At 43.6% G+C, this 9,041-nt stretch overlaps 1 long non-coding RNA gene across 1 annotated transcript; it reads left to right on the top strand.

Annotated features, from left to right (window-relative positions):
- The first annotated feature begins 28 nt into the window (after positions 1 to 28).
- LOC115400726 (uncharacterized) lies at positions 29 to 3,577 on the top strand. The gene is made up of 2 exons (XR_003932820.1): positions 29 to 1,565; positions 1,602 to 3,577. It is a non-coding gene; the product is annotated as an uncharacterized LOC115400726 (long non-coding RNA).
- The last annotated feature ends 5,464 nt before the right edge of the window (positions 3,578 to 9,041 follow it).

Raw genomic sequence — 9,041 nt, 5'->3', positions numbered from 1 at the left:
AACCAGGCTGTTTTTTTTTTTTAAACTCTCATCCCCTCTTTCTGCTCTGAAGGACGGTGGGTGGCCGCACAGCACGTGGATTCCTGTGCATGTCACCCTTTTTCCATTGTGACCTTTCATGACCACTGAAGAAGAAAAAAAAAAAAAACCCAACAACCTCTGATCACATCCACAACTTCAAGCCATTTCAGGAGAGCTACATTCTGATCTCAAATGTAAAAAAAACAAAAAAACAAACCGTGCCATTAATTTTCAGTGATATACGTTATTCTTTTCCCCGATCTTTAGATGGAAGTTCTGCGCCCGCCCCGCAGCACCTCAGGGTCCGGCTGAAGAGAAATATGCTGTCTGTCACCACTTTAAAGCATATCAATGTTTTTTCAAACTGTGTCTGTTGAAATTCAGATTGGACTAACTCCTTGAAGGTTTCCCAGTTGGCCCTGTAGTGATTGTATTATGTGCGGACTGGCTGACGGAGGTTCTGCGCATGGAGCAGCCCCGGTGTGGTCAGGACTGTCGATCTGTGCTTTACTGGGAGAAGGGTTTAAAGATGGAGATGGTTCATCTCTCGGCGTCCCTCAGGCACATGGGATTGCTGGTTCAGGGCCTTTTTACTTGACTTATGTCACCACATTTGTCTTATATTCTCTTTTTGCATCAGGACGTCTGTTGTTAAAGACGTCCTCTATTCACCCTTTTATTTTTTTTCTCCTGTCTTAAAAGACTTTTATACCCACGGTTCTTTGTTTGGCTTCACCAGGGAACCTGTTCAGTCCACTGCGATACAGCCTCTTGTTGTTGATGTTATTAGCAGTTGTAATGGAGACCAAATAATATCAGCTGGCTACTAGCTAACTGCCAAGGCTTTGTCTGGCTACAATTCGCATTTTATTAGCAATGCCAACAACAGCAAATAGCATTTCTAGATAGCCAAAATGTGAAGTCATTGTCCCTTTACTTGGGGTATGCCAGTTGAACAGCGAAATTAAATAATGTTGAAAAATCACTTTTACTTTAATTCAATGTCGTGTTGTTAATTTGGGTTTTTGAATAGGTTAGTAAATACATGCTGTTTGTTTTTGATATCGGCAAGAGTCTGAAAATAACATGAATGCTGCTTTAACTTTAATTATGTAGGACACAAAGCGTCTGCCCGTTTAAAGTTTACACATTGTACTTAGTCTGTGTTGCCCTTTTTATTTTTCATTGTATAAAAAAAAACAAACTTCATTACAAGGTTTTCATATTGTAGTTTCAGTAAGAACTGGGTTCACGTCAGTGTTTTTTTTTTTTTTTAAACATTCGGATTATTTAAATGGGACATGTTAACAGGCAACGTCCAGGAACTGTGGAGCAGTTTACTTGACCACACACACACAGGTCCACATATTCCACACACACACACACACATACACACACACACAGCTAGTCCATATGCGTGCTCAGACGCTGAGATCCATACACACACGGTCCTGAAGCTAAAAGAAGGTGTTTTGAATGGCAGTGCGCACAAAAAAGATGAGATGAGAAGCATTGATATTCTGTGAGCACTACACTCAGCCCCAGTTCCCACCTCACTGAGTGAAAACACACACACACAGACACACACACACACACACACACACATATATATATAAGTACATTCAGCAACCGCACCTTATGATTGTCTGTGAAGCGAACATGTCACACGTTGCTCTCGCCCTCATGCTTCAGAACTACCTGACGTGTGCGCGCCTTGCTTCAGAGCCTGTCATTCTGATGTATTTTTAAACACTACGCTCCTTTGAAAACCCCCCCCCCCAAAAAAAGAGAGAAGGCGAGAAACACGAGATAAAACAACAGGTATTTGAATTTAGGCGTCACAAATGCATGAGTGGGACGGCACCAGCCGAGCGACGCAGCCTTAATGACTTCCCTTCGTTTCCATAGGAGACGGTTGTTTATTGCAGCACTTTGGGCCTAATCGATGAGTGATAGCCGCCAGTAATCTGAGATAAATAGATTCCCTTTATGTCATTTATAGACTTATTTACTCGATAAAAGAGAGAACTTAGTTTTTGTCAACTCAGAGTAGCAGCATTAGCCTGATGTGACATGAAACACATTTATATTTCCTCACCCTTTTATTGTAAGTGTGTGTGGGCTTCTTTGATTTGACTAACTGTTGTAAATCAATCTGTCCCACTTGAGTAAGGAAGATCTGGATGGAGCCAGTGGCTTCCCCCTCCCCCCCTCCCCCCCTCCGCTCGTTTCAAGTTTAATCTCTCACTGTGGGTTGAAGCAGATAATGTGTGATTAATTAGCAAATGACAAAGATTAACAAATCTTTGAAGTGTTTTTATTTTATTTGTCTTTTTTTTTTTTTTTTTTTTTTAAACAGCTCCTAATTGGAAGTGTTTTGCTCAGGGTCTTAAACACACCTTTCCCTCCAAGAGAAGGACTCACCAACGCTCTGTTATGCATGCGGAGAGACGCTTGCTGCGCTGTACACGATAAAACGCATCGCCGCCGCCGCCGCCATGTGAATTACACCCAGGATGTGGCTGAAGGCAGATGGAGGCCATGAGTGTCAGTTCTGCTGCACTACAGTGATGCAGCTCTGAAATAAATAAAGAAAAAAGCTCTCTTCCTCCCTCCCTCCCTCCCTCCGTCTCTCTGCAGCCAGCGTTCAGATGGATGTGCCAATAATCAGACAGCCACCTTGGTAATAGGGATAATAACGCCGTAATAATTTGCAGCAGCAGCCTGGAAGGACTTTAATATGCAGACACTACGGGGGTGACTTACAGGAGTGTGTGTTTGTTTTTTAACGGCTGCTTTTGTATTCCTTCTATGTTGGGAAAAGCAAGGGGGGGGGGGGGGAACAAGGCTAATTATACCTTGTTCTTTATCTTAATGGCCTTGCATCGTGAAACACCTTCTTAATTTCTCTGCTTTTCTCCCTTGGGCGCTTAAATCATTCCCGAGGAGGAGCCTTATGCATACGGTGAATGTACACATGTGTATCGGCGTGGACCCGCCGCCCCGGGCCCGACATCCACCTACTTCTTATGCAGTGCGACGCACAACACAAATGAAGTTAAGCAATGTGAATAAACAGTTGTGTTTAGCTGTCTCGGACATGTCATTGTGGATTTTCTGGATTCTGGGTGCAGCCAGAGTGAAAGCAGATGTACATTCCTCCTCTTTGCAGGTGTGTGTGTGTGTGTGTGTGTGTGTGTGTGTGCGCGTGCGTGCATGTGCGCAGACCTACAGCAGACACACATTGTGCAATCACACATATATTTGTGCACACATTACACAAAATTAGCAGTTGTGTCTGATAATTTAATCCCATGAACATTGTATTTATTATTTTTACTGGAAGGTTTTCGTTAACGGTTTTCAGCATCGCTGCTTCAGGAAGGTGAGCAGGCCGTCAGACGGCGTCCGGTCGCAGGCGCTCGCCACGTCACAACACAGAGGAACTGCATAATTGGCTTGTTTGCGAGCGTATTAACGGCGATGCCTCGGTTGTTAGTGCTGACATTTCCATACCGGGGCGTGACATTTGATCAAGACTCCAGCTGGATGGGAGCCCAATGAGAAATGTATCGGTGGGTTTTCCACATTTGCTCAGATAGCAGAATATGGCTGCAGCTAGCGATCGTTCAGGAACCACTACACTTTATTTGTGTTCACAAGGGAGGCAGAACATGGACTGTCATTTTTAACAGTTGTTTTTTCTTTTAATTTCTTTTTTTTTTTAAAGCAGAATACAAACATTTTCTACAAAGTGACCTTGTAAAGAACTGTTGTAAATGAAAACTGTGGGACACGGTCTGTTACACTGTATATTCTGTTGAAAACATGCCTCTTTCATATATTAAAGGATTAATGATAACATTGTTTACTGTTTTGGGGTTTTGCGGAGTCAAGTGGCTCTTCGTGTTTAAAATTCTGCGGTTTGTGTTTCTTGTGGTTACGCTTTTGCCACATTTTCATGGATTTGTGACAAGACTCGCTCTGATTGGTGAGTTCGAGGTATAGATCCAGGGTCTCGGTGACGGGAGACGGAGTTTCTGAGATGAAGACTTTCATTCTGAGTGAACATAGGATGAAAAAATGACGACTTAACCTTGAGCAGTTTCCAGATCAAGGACCAAGTTGAGATGGAATAATCTGATGAAAAAGACAAGTTACAGACAAAAAAAAAAACACCTCAGTTCGTAAAGAATATACGGAGTGAGTAAACGCTTAGTGACCACTTTATCAGGTACAGTGTGATTCCGCCCAGCTCCACGGCGCCGCCATCAATTCTTCTTTTACGAAGCCCATAATTTCTGGGTTTGTGTTGACGCCGTCAGAGAGGCAATAACTCTGCTTTATGTTTATTACAGAGGCTGCAGTGGGTGGCGGCGTTGTACCGACGGGCATTAAACTGAGAGATGTTTCTGAAATTTTTCTACGTCTGTAAATCAATGGAGTAGCCAAAATATTAGGAGGCACTTGTCAATGTATTACAGACTAATTTAACGCCGCTCACAGCCGCAGCTACAGTGACTCGGCACCAATTCCAGGAAGGTTTGGACGGAGTGCAAATCTCATGCAATCATATTTTAACTTTTGACGACGTACTGGCACACTTTAGGTATCTTAATGGAAGATTTATCTTTTTCTAAATGAGCAGAGGATTAGAGGGTCCCTCCATCTACAGAACATTATAGAATTAATTCAAGGAATCTAAAGAAAATCTCTGCACAGCGCGTGAAGCCGGAGGTCAGTGTTGCAGAGTGGTTTATCTCCGGGCCCTCGGGCTTCGTTGCTGTGTACGAGCAGACATGATCCTCTCCTGGAAAGAGCTGCTTGGAGCTCAGGAAGACTTTCAGAAATGGTTGTGAACACGGTTCACCGTGAAATCCACAAATTCAAGCTGAAGCTGCAGCGAGCGAAGGAGGTCTCCTCACTTCTAAGATTACAGGCTGCGGCGACACCCCGGTGAACACGGCCCCGCGCCTCGTTAATCTGAAAATGACTTCACTCTCAATATCAGGAATGATGTTTTCTGTTCTAACGTGACTGAAAGAGGCCTTTCCTGTGGAGACTGCATGTTCTCTCTCTGTAGCCTAAACCCTTGTGCTAGTGATTTATTGACGACAGTACATTTAGCTGTACGGTATGAATGTGTGTGATTTGTCGTCGCTCTGTGATGGACTGCTGCCTTGTCCAGTGTGAACACCGCCTCCGCTCATGGCGAGCGTGATGAAGCAGTGTAGAGGATGGAGATGAAGTACATACTTACATACATACATAATGTAAGTTCTATGAATTTTCTCTCACAAAGGTTGGCCGCTGTGCGGATTAGCACACAAACTGCACATTCGCTGGCCGTTCACCGGCGATGTGAAGCTCCTGTTTCAGGCCTTTTGAAGAACATGTCTGAGCAGCTCGGAGCCCGGTTGCTGAGAGCAGCCACCAGGAGAAGGTAAACTGTGGTGGTAAAGGCACGGACACGGCGAGCAGCAGTTCTCGGGGGGGGCGCTGTGGTAATTAAATGACGCGCCGTCCGTATTAAGGGGCCCAGAGTGTGACAAGAAAATCTCTCCCGCTCCATGACGGCAGCAGCAGCAGCAGCAGCCTGAGCTGTTGCCACGAGGCGGGATGATCCGTGCTCCCGTGTTGCTTAAGCCAATTTCTGAGTTTACCATCTCAATACGGCAGCAGAAAGGGAGACCGGGGAGATCAGGCAACACGCTCGGTGTGTCTTCTGCCGCTGCAGCCACCAGCTTCAAGGCTCGACTCGCATGTTTTCCACCTTCCGCATACTTTGCTTGTGATGAGCGGTTATTTGAATTTCTGTCGCCTTTCCAATCTGTCCATTCCCCTCTGACTTCCATCAACATCTCCTGCTCTTGGGATATCTCCTCTCTTTCAGACCAGCAGTTTCAGAAACACCCAGACCAGTCCATCTGGCACCAACAACCCGGCCTCTTAAATGTCCTCTCTTGCCCGTTCTCAGCCATGTGGTTGGCTGATTATCCACTTGTGTGAACAAGTGTTTCTGACAAATTGGTAATTATCTGACACGTCTAATTAGAAATGCTGATGTTCAGATGTAATGTGGCCATTTTATATACTGTAATGACAATAGCTTCATCACAGAGCTGCAGGATTCCTCCTCTCTGCTCTGGGAAAGTGTGAAGTAGCTGTCCGACAAGACTAATGCGTTTGAATGCACACTAGGCTATTTATTCCAATTACAGTGGCGTGTTATTTTTAAGCCTTTCTGTGATTACAAGCTGCTTTAATCTATATTATTGGGATGAGGTAGCCAATAGAGGGAGACAAATAGTGACAGATTGCTCAGATACTAACATGCCGTGTGTGTGCGTGTGTGTGTGCGCTCTTTGTTGAATCTATAGAAATCCATTTATTTGCCTGCCGGTAGAAGCGGAGATCAAGGAGAGAAATGAATGATGAAGATTTACCGTAAACTTCAAAGAGCATTTTCTGCCGAAACACTCCGGGGCGTCATAGTCAAAGTGGTCTCGTTTCCTTGACAATGAGCGAACGACTTAATGGACTCGGGCGCCATTGCTCTTACGGTCCTTTCGCTCCAGTGTCTGACCACCAGGGAGAGGAACGGCGAACCATCATTTGTAAACAGAGTCATCCTTGAAAATTAATGAATCCAGTGTCGAACCTGTTTATACAAAGCATGCAGCTCCGTGGCTCAAGGGCAACAAGTGCAGCCAAGATTCCTCCTGTCTGATTTAATTTCAAATCGGCCACAAACATCCTCTGTCCAGTGAATATATCGGGCCTTGTGTTTTCATCGTGGCAGGAAGCATCGGGGAGGGAGGCCGGCACCAAAAAAATCAGCTTCCATACCGAGCAGCTATTCATCATTCAAAACCAGAGCTTTTAATATCATTTAAGGGACACAGTTCAGAGATATCCCTGCTAGATACACGCTCCATTTCCTTTATAAGTGAACTTGGAAGATTAAATCACCAGATTGTATCACACATCTGCAAGGCCACATCAAACTCTGCTGCTTCTGCGCTCTTGTCCTGCATTTCATCTTTTAGAGCCCAGACAAACGTAATGCATCCGACCTCCCGAGCCTCTGTGCATAAAAGAGATATTGCCCATGTTGCACCCTGTTGTTCACTTACCGCATTACCCGCGGTCGACGCTCCGGCAGATTAGAATGCAGTGCAGGGACTTGGTGTGTCTGTGAGGCTGAGACGGACTGGCATGCAGCAGGAAAAATCTCACCTCTCTGTTGGACGTAATGTAACTCAAAGCTTCGCTGCGTTTTCGGAGCTCGATGATGAATTCTGCTTTGTGGTCGGCTGATGCATGAACCGACTCTGGCAGTGTGTGGATTAAAGCATTTAGACTTCCAGTGTGTCATGTTGAATTGAAAAAAAATCATACTTTCTTCACCCAGAGAGTTTCATAAAAAGTCAATATTAAATACATTAACAATCAGTTTTCCAAACATTTACCAGCATCTGATGACTGTTATTCAATATTCACTGTTGTAAATAAATAAATCTATCAAAAATTCGATTGTTGGAATACCAGAAAGCAGCCAAGGTGAAGCATGCATGGGCTGAAATCTGGTCAGAAGCTTTTACAAACACAGATGTGTAAGATGCACCGTCCATTTTTTTGCTTTCCCGGTAATTACATCGCTCCTACCGCTGTCAGCTTTGATTCAGCTGCACCTTCTGAGGCTCTTTTCTGCCCCATTCACAGACTAGAGAGATATTGACCTCCCTTTGATCTGCATCGCAGGAAAGATGTTCATGTGAGACAAGTATTTGTGTCCCCGGGGAGGATGTAGAAAAAAAATAATAAAAATGAATGAAATGAAAGGAAAGACTTATGGATATAGGTTGTCGATTAGTGCCTCTGGCGTTCAGACCACATGACATCGCCCGGCTCTTCCCATGGGCATCAGTCAAGGCTGTTCCTCTTCGGTAAATTAGTCTTCTGTTTTTGAGTTAACACAGAATACAAAGTGGGTCCTTTCATTGTGATAAGACACTCTGACCCTTTATGGATGGAAATGTGCCTGCAATCACTGACAGAAGCTGTCATTTAGAAACAGCCCCAGTCATCATCATCCGTGCATCTATATTACATACATCGGTTATTTTTGTGCTTTATAACAGCCGTGTTTGTCTCTCACATTTTATGCAACTCACTTTATCCTCCATTCGCAGTGTTTTTTTTTTTAAACTGTTGAACAATACAGCCTTTATTGAGTTTGAAGAAACATCGGTTGTGTTTGACTTTGATAAAAAAAAATAAGAAAAACCTCACAGAAATAACTTGTTTTGGCACAGAGTATTTTTTTTCTCCTGCAATATTTAATACACAGCAGATCTCAAGCTAACTTCATGTATGTAATGTAAAGATTCACAGTGCCCCCTACTGGCTGTAGGAATTATGAACGTATCAATGAAATGAAACAGTTCATGAAGTAAAGCTGATGATTATTTTAATCTAATATGGAACATAGTGCAAGTTACAGAAAGTGTGTTAATGTTACTCTTTCTATAATGTGTTAAAAAAAATTGCTGAATGTGAGTACACATTCTCTGTTCAAGGAGCGCAAAACGGGCAGACAGTTTTTATTTTCTGTGCCTTTAGGTGGCACAATTAAGCGACTTCTCTTCACTTCATGCTGCTCCAGGTCTTTGCTAATATTTATAAGCTGAAAGTCAATGTTCATTAAGTCTGATGTCTGACTTTTCAGTGGTTTGGTTTCTCTTCAGACCTGCAGCCTGACTTGGACTCCGCCTCTAAAAGTCACACATTTCTGCTCATGTTGTCTTAATGAATGTCAGAGCAGCTAAGTTGGAGACACACAGCTTGTAATTAGCCTATTTAAGAGCTTCGTGGATACAACTGGCCTTTAGACGCTCAACGAAGAAGAAGTTAGGTTCTTCTGTGTCTTTTCATCCATCTATCTGAATCAGAAACAGTTTAAATCAGTAATACTTTTCCAGAAGATATTTCAATACGGATTACACCGTTGACACTTA

The sequence above is a fragment of the Salarias fasciatus genome, chromosome 2, assembly GCF_902148845.1.
Source record: "Salarias fasciatus chromosome 2, fSalaFa1.1, whole genome shotgun sequence".
In the NCBI taxonomy this organism is placed as follows: domain Eukaryota; kingdom Metazoa; phylum Chordata; class Actinopteri; order Blenniiformes; family Blenniidae; genus Salarias; species Salarias fasciatus.
Note: the sequence above shows the minus strand (reverse complement) of the source record. Positions and strands in the feature narration are given on the sequence as shown.